Here is an 18561-nt window from a genome sequence, read left to right as displayed (position 1 = left end):
TCTCTCTCTCCCTCTCTCTTCCAGCAGTGTAAATATTTGCTCTCGCGAGAACAAATCCCAAACTGTAGCACTCTGCCGCACAAACTTCATTCCAAGGAAAAGCACACCGACTCCAGCCTACCTTTCGTCGCCTCCTCGTCGGTGGTCCGCGGGGAAATGCCTCAGCGATATGCGACGCCTGGCAAATATTGTTTTTCTACGTACCGCATAGCACAGGTAAAAGGCTGGCGGGAGAGGATAATGCGACTCGATTCCAATCTCGGGTCTTTACGAATTTTGGAGTCGAGAGAGAGAGAGAGAGAGAGAGAGAGAGAGAGAGAGAGAGAGAGAGAGAGAGAGAGAGAGAGAGAGAGTTTGATCTACATATTGTGCAGCTGGTCTCGCCTTACATGATGGTTAGAATCAACGTTTTTCAATATTGTAAAGTTATTTTAACGCCGGCAAATCCTCAATTCCCATTTTTAGCAAGAGATCACCGCCACCTCCTGCCACATCCGCCACAGATGTGAAAGCTTAAATTTCAACAAAATCTATGAGTATTAGTTATTTTCCAAAACACAAACTGGCTGTCCCGAGTTCCCCTGACGTTCCAAAATAGCGAGGGGTGTGCGGTAGAGGTGAGGCGGGTGGACATGGCGTGCGGGGCCGTGCTGGGGAGAGGCAGGTGAGAGGGGCGGTATTACGACTGTCAGGGAGGAAACCAGGCCAATTTAAGCGTCTAGTGGGTGAGAATACTTTATATGTTGACTCGTGCAGATGAACTAGAATATTCACATTATCATTGTTGTGTGTGTGTGTGTGTGTGTGTGTGTGTGTGTGTGTGTGTGTGTGTGTGTGTGTGTGTGTGTGTGTGTGTGTGTGTGTGTGTGTTTTGCCAATTTTTTTTTTCCAGTAGCTTGTTCAATTTTTCATACTTTTCATTTCATTTCTCCTCTCTATATTGTTCCTTTCCTATTCACTCCTCCTCCTCCTCCTCCCAATGTATCAACGAGTCTTTTTTCCCTCTGCAGCCACAGCACGTCACCCAGCCAGCATTGCCGCCACCACCACCCTCAGCCATGCAGCACACAGGACCTGTGATTAAAGCGAAACAAGCTGTCTTAAAACAAGCAAAGGATCGCTCCACCCACATCTCATGAGAACAGGATGTAATCTAATAAGGCGGTAAAGTTTCCTCACTCAAATATAAAATAAGAAGTAATCATAAAGAAAAGGAGAACTTCCGGTTTCGAAGTGAGGTTGTTGTTTCTTTAATGATAAATAGAAAAACCGGAGGGCTCTTCCATTTACAAATCTACCGTCGTCCCTCGGTGCTCACAATGATTCACTTCACCTCACTCGAGTAGCGCAGTAAGGTGCTCCTAAACACAACAGGAGTGCTCGTACTTTACACGTCTGAGCCTCAGCCACGCTAATTTAGATTCCCCGAGTTGCGAGGCGAGCAATGTAGTATCTTACTTTCCACGCCACACCTCACCATGAGTCTGGAGGGTCCGCTGCACGCCCTGCCAGAGCTGAGTGGCGGGAAGGTGACAGCCAGAGTGAGCGTCGCTACATTGGGTTGTAAAGACGATGCTCAGGATACTCAGGAACTCATCGAGGCCAGACCTGGGATACGATATTCGCGTCCTGACGTCACCGACACCCGCACAACATGTCTCCGCCTGCTAGAGGACACGCGGGATTTGGGGGAGGCGGATTTCTCCTTCGGATTCTTCTCGGGATCTCCTGACCTGGCTCGCCCTGCTGATGACTTCCTCCTTGCTGACAAACTCAGCGCCTCTTGCAGCTTGTCGCCTACTGAAGGTGTGGGAGAGCAGGAATCGACACCCATCAGGAGAGAGGAACCACTATGTTTGGTAAGTGGGGTGCGCGCAAACACACACACACACACACACACACACACACACACACACACACACACACACACACACACACACACACACACACACACACACACACAATCCTCTTAACAAAAGTTTTAATTTGTATTCAACGGCCTCAACGTTCAGCGCGCGCCAAGCTGGTCTTTGTTTGCCAACTTGCGGCTAAATGAGTCTCGTCAAAAAAAGCCTAAGTTGTTTGAGTTACAACACAACTTACTAATGCTCAGAATGTGTGTGTGTGTGTGTGTGTGTGTGTGTGTGTGTGTGTGTGTGTGTGTGTGTGTGTGTGTGTGTGTGTGTTGGTTGTTGGAAGGCTTAATCCTCAGCACAAGTGTGTGTACGAGCAGGTCACATCTGGATCGCCGAGACTCAGCAGAAGTCTTGAGGATTTGCCCACTGATATCCAGGAGCACATCCTCCGCTGCCAGTGTTCCTGCGACCACCTCGGCTACGGCAACTTCTCAGTAAGTTTTGCACTATGATGTTCTCCCATTTAAACTCCTCCTCACCCCTACACTCTTACTCTCAAGGTTTCTCTCTTGCTGTTCATTCTACTCCTATTTCCTCTCCCGCACCCTCCACATTTATCATTTGTTGTCTTCATTCATACCTTTAGTTCATTCTGTAACATTACATAGTTCATCGTTGTTAATTTAGCTTCACAACTAAATCTTTGCGATATTTCAAATAATCTAATCTGTTTAAGTTTCCTGTTCTTTCAATCCACCTACATTTCCTGTAAAGCAATTCTAGCATTTCCACAAATATTTACTTTTCCCTGTCCTATTCGTTATAGTTTTTCTTTGAGCACTAGTCGGTTTTTTTTCCTACTTCTTCCTCATCCTTCCCGAAACAGTAGCCTTCCTCTTCCATCTTCACTCGTCAAGAGGAAAATAAAAATCCCTAGTTTACTCTGTAACTCCCAAAACCAACACCGAATCCCGCGACTCGAGAGTTTAAAAGTGGAATTAGGTCTGTCGGGAAGTTTGTGAAGCCCGTTTATCTTCCCGCCCGTCCCAGAGCTAGCTGCTTCTTCCACCAGCTGTGTTCCTTCAGCTGCCTGTTCCAGCAACGATCTGTTCCACTGAACGTCTGTTCCATCGCATAATATCCATTACAGTGATTGCATGCTGAGGCAGAACTCTATGAACTGAGCTGCTTCCATCCTTTTTTATTGTTATAAAACTAAATTTTCAAAAGTATTTATTGTAAAGTATAACTGCTATATTTCATATCACGAAAAGTCTCATCTTCTCCCGTTATCACTTGTCACTTCCACCAAGTGTCTGTCCTGCCGCTCCCCACTTTTTATCTTCAACGACAGGAGGATATTCGTCAATAGCTTCCACATACGTCTGTCTGACTCACCAAGTGAGGCACGAATACTCGTATTTTCCTTTCATCCCTTCAATCTTCTTCCCTGTCTCCGTCCCTCTCTCCATTCCAAGCAACGCCATAAACACTAGCTACTGCTTTGCCTTCTCTTCCACCTCAACCGTAATTACCTCCTCTTCCTCCTCCTCCTCCTCCTCCTCTTCCATCTCTCTCCGGCAGCCGCACCGTCACCGCTAGACAATACCTCTAATCCAGGCTTTGTGTTGCATGTCGGCCGTGCTTTCGTTAGTCCGCGGGGAGGGAAGACAAGAACAGTGCTTGTCTTGGACAAGAAGGAGGGGACGAGGAGGACGAGTGGGGAGAAGATAGGAAGGAGAAGGAGAAGAGGGATCAGGAGGAGAGTGAAGACGACGACAAACAGGATCAGTACGTAATAAACAATATCGTCACTCATCTTATCGTCGTGAAACATATAAGGTAACCGCTACGTTACTCATATTTTTACATAAAGCGTTGAAGTTTCCTCATCAAAAGATGTATTAAAAAAAAACATTTAGTAGCTGAAATGAGGAATGTAAGAGGACGAAAAGAGATAAATAGAGCACCATTAGCAGGGAAGGAAGAGAAAAACAAAGAAAACCAGGCTATATAGGTATGGAAAAAAAAAGAGAAGAAAAGCTACGTGTTGGCGGTAACTGACAATAAGAAAGCTGTTTATTCCGAGAGTCAAGTAGTCAATTAGTCTACCACTCAGACCTCTCACTTCCCTCCTCCCCCTTTCCCCTTTCTCTCACCGTCTCCTCTCTTCCTGTACTCTTCCTCTCCTCTCTGCAACAATCGCGGGGAGAGGCGAATCCATTACAGTGTTCATTCATCATGTAGTCTGTGAAAGAGGAAAGAGAGAGTGGAAGAGGAGGAAACAGGTGAATAAGGGTCAGGAAAGGGATGGATTCAGTAAGAAAGAAAAAGACCAGCAAGGAATGAAGGATGGAGGGAATTAGCGAGGGAGGGAGGGAGAAAAAGGTAAAAACATAGTGAGTAAGGAGGGAAAGAAAAAAAGTTTAGGAAGGATTGAAAAAGAAATAGGAAGGAAAGGAGAGTAGTGATGTGAAAAGATTAACGGTTATCTGTCATAGTGAAAAAGAATGAATTGGGGAAATGAAACAATGGAGAGAAAAGAAAAGAAAAGATTGAGTCTCTGAATGTGAACGTCCAAATACTAGGATACCTCTCTCCCATTCTTAATTCCTTACTCCCCAAGCTGGCAGTGATGCATTCTGGGTAGGAAACTAGGCGGAACAACCGTACGAGCAGGTGTCTCGCTCACCTGACGAGTCCATTACCTGGGAATGACCCGGAAGCGGAGGAAGTAAAGTGACGTGGAAGGGAGAAGGATGGAAGAGGAGAGAGGAAGGAGCTGGTAATGCGGGAAGGAATAAGAAAAGTTTGTTGATTCTCACAGTGTCCACGAAGTCAGCTTTTTCGACTTTTCATGTTTATTTTCATTGTTTCTGTTGGTGTTAGTTCTCCTCTTCCTCTCCCTTTCCCTCTCCCTCTCCCTCTCTCTCTCTGCGATGGACTTTTAGGACTCATTACACGCACCAACGGATCCTCTGCCCCTCCATCACTGTACAACTTCAACACCAATTCTACTCGTCCGTCCCCCCACCCCCCCTCCCACTTCTCCTCCCACTTCCACACTCCCTGCGCCTTCCCTGCCTTCGAACTTTTAATCTCCATTTCCACGTTCTCCTTATCCTCGTTTTCTTCTCTAGACTCTTTCGTGAAGTGTAAATCTAAGAGTGTTTTGACCTGTGCGATGCGTGTGGGTGTGTAGGTGGATTGGGGGTGTGGATGTGGGTCTCTCTCTCTCTCTCTCTCTCTCTCTCTCTCTCTCTCTCTCTCTCTCTCTCTCTCTCTCTCTCTCGCCCTGTCTATCTATCTATCTATCTATCTATCTATCTATCAATCCATTTGTAATATTTGTATATAGATATATTCTCCTCGCTCTTCTCTATTTCCGTCTGTCCGCCGCGGGGAGCGAGAGACAGGCACATAAACTGACAGGAGAGTTCGCACGCACAAAGTCAATATTGCATACACAGCAGCGTCAGATGGACCAATACAGGACTTTGAGGCTGTTGGAGAGACCGTGCCTGTGACAGTATGTGGTTCATGTAGCTCAGTGTGTAATACCTGGGGAAGAAGGCAGAATAAATGACGAACTGCTGCTGTTGATTCATGACGGGAGGACTTGTGGTGGTGAAGAAACGAGGGGGAGGAACAGGAAAAAAAAGATGTGACAGTCGCGGGAAGGGTTAGAATTCACGGTGTCTGGAAATTGTGGTGAGAACGAATACTCTGATGGCAGTGATAAATTATGAGCAAAAATGGAGATGTGTGTGATAAGAGAAACTGTGCACTAAGAGGAAAAGTTTACAGAGAATGAGCGGATGGAGATGTATTAAAGGCTTTGATAGTGCAATGTACACGGCGATGAAACACTGGGTGAGTCTTACTGAAAGAACAACTCGAAAAACCATTAACCTCATGACGTGTAAATACTTCCTGTGTGGTGAAGCGTTTAATTGGGTTATCTATTTTCCCATTGCTGGAATTCATTGATGTTTGAGATAGGTTAATTCTGCTTTTGCATATACACCACATACATACATTGATACATACATAATTACATGGATCCATAAATACATGCATAAATACATACATACATAACATGCACACATACACATATACAAAGAGACAGTTGGTCAGGTGAATATTTGTGTGGCAACATGTCGCCGGCCCCTCCCTCCCCCTTCCCTACCACCTCTGTGCCTATATTTTGTAAACATTTTAAATTTACACCACAGTCACACAAATAATACAAATATGTAATATACAAATACTCTACATTACGACACACACACACACACACACACACACACACACACACACACACACGAATCAAATTATCTTTTCTTCTGGTCTTTACTTTAAAAATCTTGTCTCCTTTCCATACAATTATTTCTTTTTTATCATAACATTAATTTTTGATCTCTGCATTTCTTCCAACTTTCTGGTAACTGATTCTTTGGCGCGTCCTCAGAAGAAGAGCGTGTCCAGACTGACCAACGGCTGCTCGGGGAGGCACAGGAAGACAAGCAGTGAAGGCAACATGACCAGGACTCCTGCAGGGCCGGCAAACAACGTAAAGGTGAGAGAGAGAGAGAGAGAGAGAGAGAGAGAGAGAGAGAGAGAGAGAGAGAGAGAGAGAGAGAGAGAGAGAGAGAGAGAGAGACACACACACACACACACACACACACACACACACACACACACACACACACACACACACACTCTCTCTCTCTCTCTCTCTCTCTCTCTCTCTCTCTCTCTCTCGATACGTAACAATGAGAGAGAGAGAGAGAGAGAGAGAGAGAGAGAGAGAGAGAGAGAGAGAGAGAGAGAGAGAGAGAGAGAGAGCGTGTGTGTGTGTGTGTGTGTGTGTGTGTGTGTGTGTGTGTGTTACATCATGATCGTCAGTATTCGCCGCATTACACACCCTCTTATACAGACAAGCAAAAGACTCATCATGCCTTCACATACCCCTCGTGAAGCCATGCAAGGAGTCATTAATTAATCCTCCCCCATCTAATTGCTCACGTATTCTTTTCGCTCTAATAGACTCCAGCATTTTGCCAATAACTGATATCAGACTAATAGGGCGATTATTTGACAACTCACTTATCTCCCCTTTCTAAAAACATAAGAGCTACATTAGCCTGTCCTCACACATTAATCGCCCTTACACTCTTCATAACGAGAGTAAAGGTTTGATCTCGTCCTCTGGTTTTCTTCAAGTTACTCATCTTTCAGAGGATATCACCCTTAGTTATGCGAGTATTATTTCTCTTTCTTCCCTTCTATATCTGGTGTATTTCAGGGTAACTTCTGAACATCTGAGTAAAAACAGGTGAAAGGGAATAGTTTAATCTCTCATATCCTCAATTATCTGAAAATTTATGTTTAGAAGCAAATGTTGAAATAGACCGATAAAGAGATAGACAGACAGATCCAACATTTTAATCTTCACTGTTTCCTTTCTTTTTTTTCCCTTTCCACTCTTCCTGCATCACTAAAATCGTGCCATCTGTCCCAACAACAATTTCGCCACACAATCAAGTCACACATAAAAAAAAAATATAGCAAATGAATCCACAAACGGCACCTCTTCTTGTTATCTGCTTCCTCTTTGCTCTGAATTCTGAGGAACACAACGGCTTGGTAATGGAAGAGGTGCAGCGCTTGGAAGTCAGGGAGAGAGAGCAAGGGAGTCAAGAGGAAAGAGACGGTTAGAAATAGGAACAACGGCGAGGTCGGGAAAGCAATGTCCTTAGCATAATGAGAAGAAACATTGAATTTGGAAGGACTGTGAATACGACCTGGAAAGACACAAGTTGGAAGCAAATGAGTGAGGTGGACGAGTGAGGAAGGGACGAGTGAGTGGTTCAAGGCTGTCTCGAGAAGGTAACCATAGCTACAATTAGGGGAGGTTTTTTGTTTCCTATTCCATCGAACACTGGGCATCGACAATCTGGTTCCCATTACAAGAGAAAGAGAGAGAGAGAGAGAGAGAGAGAGAGGGGGGGAAGGGGTTTAAAAAGCAGTATAAGGGAAACTTTTGCATGAGCGTCCCGGAGCAACTCTAAGCGAGTCTGAAAAGTCTACAGCGGCTGTTTGCCTCGCCAGTCTGTCTGTCTGGAGTTAACAGTACGAGTCTGGTAGAGCGCATAGAGGCATACCGATGACTACTGCTATTTAAAACTCCTGCTGCTCTGTGGTAAATGATAAAGGCCCGATCTATGAACAACGAAAACGACAGCAACAATAGCAGCAACAGCAGGAACAATAGCAACAGCATCAATAGCAACAGCAACAGCAGCAACAACAAGAGTATCAAAAAAACTCAGAAACTAAAACTGCCATTCCCTCCAGGTTCTTCTCCAGTTTGTCTTAGGGTACGGCATTGTGGGTCTTTTTTTCTTTTACTTTTATTTATTTTATCTATTTACTGTTTTATACGGGGATAGTTTTAATAGCTTCTAACACACAAATCGATAACAGTTGCTGCTTAATTGTATGTGTTGCCATCACGTCAATTCAAAGCTCCTGCTGCACCACACCAGTCTAAAGGTACCTCATACCTCATATCTGCAATAATAATAAGGGGACAGGTCTGCTATCTGAGTCTTCAATGAAATTTGAAAGACATACTAATGTATATATAGCAAATAGAATAAAATAAAGATGAATATGAAAGCTATCTGAGGAGAATACGTAAAGAATGTAATTAGGTAAATAACTGAAAAAGTTTATACTTTGGTATAATCTTTTAAGATGTTCTTTAAACAAACACCAAGAACATAAGAGACATATAATAACCCGCATAAATTTCAACTTTGCATAGAAAATTTTGTTAGCGCAGAAATTAGTGCGAAAATTTACATATTAAAGTTTGACAGCATGTCAGAAGCAGTCTTAGATACAGAGTGTTCTCGTATAAAAGACGACGTGCTATAGACTCAGTCTGTGTTGAAAGCCTTGTGTATCATGAAATATTATCGTACACTGGAAAAAGCAGAGACTCCTGTCGAAAGTTTATCACACGAGCGGGAGTCTGACAGCGGCCGCCAAACAATCTGTCAGGTTTTATGAGGAGCTGCGTCCCTGCTGCCGAGAAGACACGAACCTTGATTGGCAATAAAAGCTTCGTCGAGAGGAGGACAAAGTTTACAACAGAGTTGCGATGATGGCTCGCTCACGAGTACATCTCCCCACATTCCCTCATTCTTCCCTCCTTTCCCTCACCTCCTTTGACGTGCCTGGCATGCGGAAAGCCTACGATCTAAGGGAATGGAACAGATACTGGCAAGGAAAGAAAAATGGTCAAAATGAGAGGCAATGACACAAGGAATCCTCTTGAAGCTCCCTTTTCTCTCTATCATTTTCTCTAGGAACGGCAGCAAGATACAGAAGACAAGCCATCAAGAAGAATCAATAAAGAGTTGAGAAAGACAGAGAAGACAACTTGATATCGTATGAAAGGAAGACGGAACGAGGCACAGTTTGGAGAAGTGAGAGGATCCGTGTGGGTCGAAGAATGGGATTGAAAGAAAGTGCGACAGAAAGAAAGCAAAGAAAAACAGTTTACATGCAAAGGGGACGACGAAGGGACACCGGATGTGGAGGGAATACACAGAAAGTAGAAAGGGAAAGAGTAAAAGTGATGCAAACGAAGAAGAGAGAGAGAGAGAGAGAGAGAGAGAGAGAGAGAGAGAGAGAGAGAGAGAGAGAGAGAGAGAGAGAGAGAGAGAAATCTAAAAAGTTCCCGTCGACGTAAATGAAATTAGAGATGAAAATAAGCAGACTCGTTCTAAAGCAACAGAAAATGTAAAGCAAATGAACTGGCCACAAAATCACAAGATCGAACTAAAATCTATATCGAATACAAAGAAAATACAAAACACATGACGGAAAATGAAGTGGTGAGGGGAAAATGAAGCAGATAAAGCCTGTGACAAGAATGCGGACATAGAGAAAGCGGAAGGGAAAAGAAAAAATAATGCAAAAAAGCTAAAGTATCCAAAAAAAGAAAACAAGGAAGAGAAGAAGGATACAGAGATGGAGGAAGAAAAAAGGCAAAAGCAAAAACAGAAAATTGAAAATCGTGTGGGGAAAAAAAAAGTTTACAAAGACGAAAGCGTTGACGAGGGAAGAAAAGGAAGGAGATGCGTGAGGAGAGTAGGAGGAGAAGTCGTGGAGGAGAAAGGAAGAAAACACAGGACTACAAAAGGGAGACAAAGACGAGGAGGAGGAGGAGGAGAAGGATCAAAATATTATGCAGATTCTTCTCCTCAACAACCAGGCTGAAGAGTGGTAGGAAAAACACTAACTTTGAAGACAAAATGCTTTCACACACACACACACACACACACACACACACACACACACACACACACACACACACAATATACATGAAATTATTATATGCAGTATATTTACATGACTTTTTCCCACACCTATAAAGTCATACCGTGGAGAGAGAGAGAGAGAGAGAGAGAGAGAGAGAGAGAGAGAGAGAGAGAGAGAGAGAGAAAGGAAGGCAGATATACACTGGTAGATGCAGAGCAAATAGAGAGTAGACTGAAACAAACAAGTAGATACACAGTCACTGAGGTGTGTGTGTGTGTGTGTGTGTGTGTGTGTGTGTGTGTGTGTGTGTAGCTCACTGTCTTTTCCAGAGTGTGGGGTCGGGACGCGGACTCGAGCGTGGGTGTGCGTGGTGCTGGTGCTCGGGGCGGCGGCGGGCGTGGGAGTTGGAGTGCCCCTTGCTCTTCGCGTTGACCCCGGCGCCACCCACCACCAGCGCCTCGCCTCTGCCAGGACACTGCTAAGGGACTCGCCGCTCTTCGATGGGTGTGTACTGATGAACTGCGTAGAGCCAACAGTAAAGCTGGGGTTTGAAAATAAGGATGGGAGAAGGAGTGAGTGGGAAAAGACCTGATGTTAGTAGTCTAGGCAACAGGTTTGTAGTGAAACGTCAAAGGTGAGGTCTGGAGCAGGTGAGGTGATGTTCCGCAAATTGGATGTCAAATTAAAGGTCGCGAGTGTTGCAAAATTAAAACATAAAGTTCGAACAGGTATGAAGACATTTCGCGGCATGATCCCAGGTGGCAGGTCTCCAGGTGGCAGTAGCTGTGTGAAACATATTTCCGTTTATCATCTCTATTATAGATTTGTCTAATCTTTTTTTAAAGCTCCTAACTGACAGTACTAACAACCTCATTACTGAGTCCTTTTTATCTACCAATATTTGAAAGTCAATTCCTTTCTTCCTAAAGTCCATTATTTCTTGTTCTATCCTGTTTACTGATCCTGAAAATTTTGCTTACATAACCCCATATCCCCTACACCACTTAACCTACGCCTCTCTCAGGGATTAAGTTTAAGGGCTTCAGTCTCTTTTCGTAAGAAAATATCCCTCATCTCCTATATCCTTTTAGCAATTCTTTTCACTGCTTCCTTCCTATAATATGGGGATCAGAATTTCACAGCATAATCTACATGAAGCCAGGCTGCACTTCACTGATGACTCCACTAATGACACGAAAGCTGTAGCAATAACCACAATTACGACAGTCACTGAGAGAAATACATATTATGAAGACAGTGGCAGCGAACAAGACTAAGCTCAACAGCAATAAAGTCTCACGGGGACGAGTGAAGGACAATATCAAAGAGGCGTGCTTTATTCATCTCGGTGTTTTTTCCTCGTGGCCAATTCCCATTAGTTCTGACTCTCCCTGCTAACTTCAATGTTATAACAACTTTTTTCCCCTCGGGCAGATTTATATAACGGCTCATCATAACCTGTTAGCATGTAATGTACCTTTCATCATCTTGTATAGAAACCTACATCCCGTCAGCCTCTTCTTTACCTCAACATATCATAACCCTGTACCACCCTTAGCTTTTGACATTCGTTATATTCCTTCCTCACCTTGACCCTTCCTTCCCTTCTTCCTCCTTCCCCCAGGCACAACGACCTCCCTTGGAACATACGCAAGTTCATGCACAACAAACTGCACAGCTTCAACTTTACGGCCGAGCTGAAGAAACTCCGACCCTGGTCCAGATCCTCGTGGTCCCACACTGACCTGCCCCGCCTTCGAGAGGGCATGGTGGGGGCGCAGGTAAGTTCAAGAAACGTAAGGAAGAAGGATAGTACTCCCAAAAGAACATACTGAAAGATATTTTGTTACACACCTAGTTTAATCTTTGGCGGCCTGTGGGATAGGATACAACAACACACGGCATGAGTTTACTGGACAAACAAGGATTGCTCTCATTCGATAATATATCAAGAGAAAGGGAATGTGATTAGTGTGATGACAATTACAAGGCAAGGCAAATAACAACTAACGATTCCTTGACCGGCAGTTCTGGGTGAGCTACGTGCCGTGTGAGGCGCAGCGCCTCAACGCCGTGCAGCTCACCATAGAGCAGATTGACCTCATCAAGAGACTCATCGAGCAATACCCAGAGGACCTCCGCCTCGCCACCTCTGCCGACGGTAAGCTTGGCCACACAAGGATGTGGATAAGGCAGTGAGCGTGGAATCGGGCAGACGTCCACCCATAGGTTCGAATCCCACCACATACCGCTTTGAAGCTATGCCATTTGTTGAGTGGTTTAAAGTTACCTACATGTCACCATGATACCCATGTTCTAGGTGGTTGCACCGAAGATGCGCTTGGGTGGTGATATGAACCCTAATATGGGTACCACTATAAATAAAATTGCCTGCATCACTAATGGGCGGAAGCTGAACAGCTCTTCCCAAGTAAGCCTACAGGCGCTACAGGCCATATCATAAAAAAAAAAAAAAAACGTGTAAACATTCAGACCATGCAGATTCCCTTATTTCTCTGTTCTTATGCTCTAATACTCTTCCCAGAGGTGGAGGCGGCCTTCAAGAGGGACGCATCGCCAGCCTCATAGGAGTGGAGGGAGGGCACGCCATTCAGAACTCCCTGGGCGTGCTGAGGGCGCTAAGAGACCTCGGTGTGCGCTACCTCACCCTCACCCACACCTGCAGCACCCCATGGTGAGCGCCTCTTCCACATCTGTACCTTAAATGTATAGTGTCTCACCGTGATTGATGTATATACAAGTCAATTTCTTTGTCATACGATACATTAAGTATTCATTCTATCCGGCCAGCTGAGTGTTAACGTCACTTATACAAACTCCGAAACACGAACCTGTTTTTGGTTTTTCTCCTTCCTATGACTTCAACTATTTCAGAAAGTAAGACAGTTACGGGATCCTGCTAACTAGCGGTTTGGAAACTCCTTCCATAATTAACGTTATGAGATACAAATTAAGCCGACCTTTTTTATCTTGCCTTTTACGTCATACTTTTGCCACGCTCCTTGAAAAATAGCACCGTCTAATTAATCCTGCTACTTTTTTGTGCCGGATAAGCTCCTTCCCCTGCATCAACAATGGCTTCCTAAATAAAGTGAACTTCACTTTCCCGTGTCCTCGGTGAGCGCCCAACACGACCTTCTTTCCCCAGGGCAGAGTGTGCACGCGCCCGGGAAACTGATGAGGAAGACCCAGACTCCCCGCGGGGACTCACACGCTTTGGCAAGGTGCGAGGTGACTCAACTCTTTTCTTCCCCTATGCTCTCTCTCTCTCTCTCTCTCTCTCTCTCTCTCTCTCTCTCTCTCTCTCTCTCTCTCCTCTCTCTCTGGCTAATTCACTTTTCTTCTTTGCTCTTTCCTTCGTTAATTTAAGGTTTAATGTATTTTCTTTAAGTATTCCCCTCCACCTTCTCTTCTTCCATTGCAAGGAGAGGACGGAAGCATTCAGAACACAATTTCTCCATCTAATAACCCAATCTAAAAGGTAATACTCAGGTGGCCTCGTCCCATTTCCACTCCTGCTACTCTACATACACGCTAGAGGTAGATCATCAGCCCCATCAGAGACCCTGCCGTCCAAACCACCTGGTATATACATTGAAAGGGTAATTTCCCCCTCGCTGGGACGACTGAGAAATACTCCATTCTACGCTACTATTAGTACTATAGTTAATCAACCCCATGAGGACTTCTTGAGGGGCTGCAAATTATAGGGAAGCATTTACAGGGCGGGTAAGGCAAGTTATGGGCTCAGTGAAGGGGGTTTAGGTGGCGGGAGAGTGAAGTGTGAAAGTAAGGGTGAAGTTCAGGGTATAAAAATTTGTGAGAAGTAGGAGGATAGAAGGTGTTGTAATCTGAGTGTTCATCTTCCATCTATTTCTCTCTCTCTCTCTCTCTCTCTCTCTCTCTCTCTCTCTCTCTCTCTCTCTCTCTCTCTCTCTCTCTCTGCACCTAGTCCTTAGTTAAATCACCAACTTTAACTCAATCAAGCAGGATCTTTTCAATGTGACGTCTAATTAAAACAACACACATTCTACTCCCAGTCTGTCAGTGTAAATGTTGCCTTGCCTGCCTCCCTCTCACCACTCCCTCTCCGCGCCGCAGACTGTGGTGCGGGAAATGAACCGGCTTGGGCTGCTAGTGGATCTGTCCCATGTGTCCCAGGCCACCATGAGGGAGGCGCTGCAAGTGTCCCGCGCCCCTGTTATCTTCAGCCACTCTTCTGTCTACGCCATCTGTAAAAACCCAAGGAACGTGCCCGACGACATCCTTCGAAAGGTGGTGAGTGGCGGCGAGACACTTACACAGTTATAGGGATCACTAATGGTATTGTTTTGTCCTGTTTCCCTCTTTTTTATATAACTTTAATTCAATTTTTCTCGTTCTCTCTTTCCTTCCCCTCCTATAACGAGTGTGCCACGCTGAATACACTGCCTTTGGTCTGATCACGGAGACAAAGCAGTGTTGGTTAGTAATTGAACGGGCGAGCGCTGGGGAAGGCCGATGTTGTTAGCGTTCCACCATTGCATAGAGGAATACTCGTGTATCATTGAAATCATAGAATCGTTAATTGATGCAGCAGATTTTTGGCTAAATTTGCAGTTGCGAACGATCCTACAGTTGAAGATTTTGGGTACTATTCTGTCCAAAATTCAATCTCCCTTTTCCACTTTCTATTTATCTTCTCCCTCTTCTTCTTCTTCTTCTTCTTCTTCTTCCTCTTCCTCCTCCTCCTCCTCCTTGTCATGATAGGGAAATACCATGAAGCAGGAGGATGCCGGCGTACTGTGAAATGAAAATTACCCGGCTTGGGGTCTTCATTATTTTCTACTGTGTGTGTGTGTGTGTGTGTGTGTGTGTGTGTGTGTGTGTGTGTGTGTGTGTGTGTGTGTGTGTGTGTGTGTGTGTGTGTGTGTGTGTGTGTGTGTGTGTGTGTGTGTGTGTGTTTCATAATGCCATATTTTGATTTTATCTCTCGTAATCTTCATCACTCGCCATGATGTATACATAGTCAATAACACCTTCTCTTTCTATTACTCTCGGACCGGCAAGGCGGAGAGAGGCGGCGTAGTCATGGTCAGCTTCTACAATTACTTCCTCACCTGCAGCAATAAAGCAACAATCAGTGACGTCATAGGTAAGTCCGTCAGGGAGATGCAAATATTGAGTAATCGTGCCTGGCTAATCATCAAGAAGCTGTGTGTGTGCCCAGCTTGAGGTGACCTTCGGTTGTTGGATGAACTGGGCGGTTAATGGTAGTGTAAGAAGAGCCAATGATAAAAAGTCTTGAGAAAAGTAACGTAGGTCATTTATTTCTTCTATTCTGTGTACCAAAACACAAATACGAAAAAGTGAATATACTGCTTACATTTTAATTACCCCAGATTTATAGATATCAAAAACTTAGTGGTCTGTTCTGGTGTGCATCTTATACGTATACAACTCTCAAAATGATGTACTTATAGCTTCTTGCAACTTCCCTTACCTTCTCATCATTTGTTCTTGTGTATCTGCAAATAACCCAATACAGACCAGTGAATTGTCAAAGTAAGCGTATTAAAGCAGCCATTCCTCATGAAAGTGTCCAGGTTCATTGATCAGACAGTGTTCAGTGACCGAGGCAATCATGTGTCTTTGTCCACAGAGCACATCAACCACGTGCGGAAAGTGGCGGGTGTCGACCACGTGGGCATTGGAGCAGACTTCGATGGCATTAATATGTGAGTGTGGAAGAGAGAGAGAGAGAGAGAGAGAGAGAGAGAGAGAGAGAGAGAGAGAGAGAGAGAGAGAGAGAGAGAGAGAGAGAGAGAGAGAGAGAGAGAGAGAGAGAGAGAGAGAGAGAGAGAACTAATCAAACAGAACGAATCTACACACGTAATTTTCACTCACAGAAAAAATCACTCCCTGTACTGGTTTTCTCAGTTCATCAACATATAAATTGGAGAGCAATTAAACTTGGATCGTCATTAGTGACAGACTGTTCCTCACCCGGGGGAAAGGAAGAGGATAATATACTGATCGCTTAATTTTCACGACTCATCAATGTTAATTGCAACTCGTACATTGTAAGTCATAATGGAGGTTAATGAGATACTAAGTACGCAAGTTGTTGTTTGTCCTGACTCTCCACTAATCACTGACACTACCACTACTACTCTAATACCACTACAGCTACAAATATCACCACCACCACTACTGTTACTCATAGTACGAAGAAAAAATGAGTTTCGGAATCTCAATCAAAATTCAATATCTAAAAAATACACTGCAGAAGTTTATTAGTTCTTCCTCCCTCATTTCAGGTTGCCAGAAGGACTGGGGGACGTGTCCGGATATCCACAATTGTTCGCAGAGCTTCTAGGAGACCCTGTCTGGTCCATGGAAGACCTCAGAAAGCTGGCAGGGCAGAACCTACTCCGAGTAATGCGAGAAGCAGAACAGGTGGGTGAGTTAAAACAGCATTCATTGCTAATAACAGGTTTAAGAGAACAACTTGAGTGTATATGTACCAGATTAAGATAATGCAGGTGGGTGAGATTACAAGAGGAACCTTCCCTAATAAAAGAAAGATCAAGAGGATGATGTGCACGCTTCGCTTATGTACACAAGTTTCACCTTTATGATGGGAAAGTCACCCTCTTTCAAGTGACAATGCCTTATAACCGTCTTGTTCACCCACAGGTTCGCAAAGATCTGCAGGAACAGGGAATGAGGCCCTATGAGGAGGAGTTGCCGCACGGCGCACTAGGAGAAAGCCCGTCGTGCTTCTATAAATTCAACAAATCCCCGAGTAACTCTGAGTGATTGAACATCAGTGAATTTTTCATTGAATGAACTTTGTATTGAATAATCGGAATGAGTGACCTGATTACCAACTTGTGCACCAGTGATTTCTCTTAATCGTTTTTTTATCTGTTTACCTTTTATTTTACAATAAGAAATAGTGTTTACTGGATGAAGGTTATTTTGTTACTCGTTTAGAAGGTTACTTGTGTATTGTTTGAGGTGGGCAGGGAATGTCCGGTGTATTGGTTGACTTGTGTGCACAGTGACCTGAACGCAAAGCAACATAAGCACTGTGTGGCTTGGCCTGTCTACCACCTATTGTTATATCAATGTATTTTCTATCAACAGAAATGTTATAAAAGTAATACCATAAAGAATCTACGACAAAGTTAATGTTGTAAAGATTATAATGCAAAGGACAGGTATATATATATATATATATATATATATATATATATATATATATATATATATATATATATATATATATATATATATATATATATATAACGATAAGTTGAAGTGTCTATATGGAGTTGTTTTCTTTCTTTGTTTCTTTGGCGTGTGACAAAAAGAAATATACTGAAGAATAACGAAAACTTAAGGAACTGTATATTAGATAAGAAAGAATAAATAAACATATCTATATTTTAAATTAAAAACTTAATCTTCCTTATTCATTCACGTGTGTGTGTGTGTGTGTGTGTGTGTGTGTGTGTGTGTGTGTGTGTGTGTGTGTGTGTGTGTGTGTGTGTGTGTGTGTGTGTGTGTGTGTGTGTGTGTGTGTGTGTGTGTGTGTGTGTGTGTTTATTAATACATAACATTTTAGCGTATTATTTGTGATTAGTCTATCTTCTTCAACGTTTTAGCGCCACAGTTCCATTAATTTTCTTCCCGTGTTTCGTGTTTGTAAGTATTCGATGTTTCCATCGCGTTCATTTCCTTCTCCGAATCACGTATTCGACTGCCGGCAGTGAGGTGTAGGTCTGCCGGCTGAATAAATTTCCTCCCAGTGGAACCTGAAGGTTGTCACTTTCTTGTAAAAAGGTCTTTGGAGGCATTGCCAGCCCTGCCCAAGTTTTTGTACAAAAGTTTTTACCTTGCTTTGAGTGACGATTGGATCGTCACCGGCCACAATTACGCACACTCCTTGCATTTCAGTCTTCTCTGGATCCTGGGTTTTCATTTTGTCTATAGAATCACAGGGTGGTTGCAGGTCCACCCACGTGATATTGAACTTCATTTGTGTTTCCAGACTCAGTACTAACACTCAACCACTCCAACCTCCTACCTAGCTGTCTCTGATTGGACGACTGCCTGCTCGCTTGCTTCTGATTAGAGGAGGAGCAGGAGAAGGCGAGAGAGAGAGAGAGAGAGAGAGAGAGAGAGAGAGAGAGAGAGAGAGAGAGAGAGAGAGAGAGAGAGAGAGACAGAAAAAAAGATCGTATGTCAATGAAAGGTGGAAAAAGGTCGCATTTTGTGTTCCTGTATGAGCAGTGTGTCCGTTCCCAGGAGAGTAACGGTGGCACAGAACACGAATGATCGGAAAAGAAGCACACATGTG

The 18561-nt window shown here is 44.0% G+C and overlaps 1 pseudogene; it reads left to right on the top strand.

Annotated features, from left to right (window-relative positions):
• Positions 1-1478: 1478 nt before the first annotated feature.
• On the top strand, positions 1479-17413 carry LOC123509479 (annotated as a pseudogene).
• The last annotated feature ends 1148 nt before the right edge of the window (positions 17414-18561 follow it).

The sequence above is a fragment of the Portunus trituberculatus genome, chromosome 27 (assembly GCF_017591435.1).
Source record: "Portunus trituberculatus isolate SZX2019 chromosome 27, ASM1759143v1, whole genome shotgun sequence".
NCBI classification, from domain to species: domain Eukaryota; kingdom Metazoa; phylum Arthropoda; class Malacostraca; order Decapoda; family Portunidae; genus Portunus; species Portunus trituberculatus.
The sequence above is the reverse complement of the archived record's forward strand: the minus strand, read 5'-3'. Positions and strand labels throughout refer to the sequence as shown.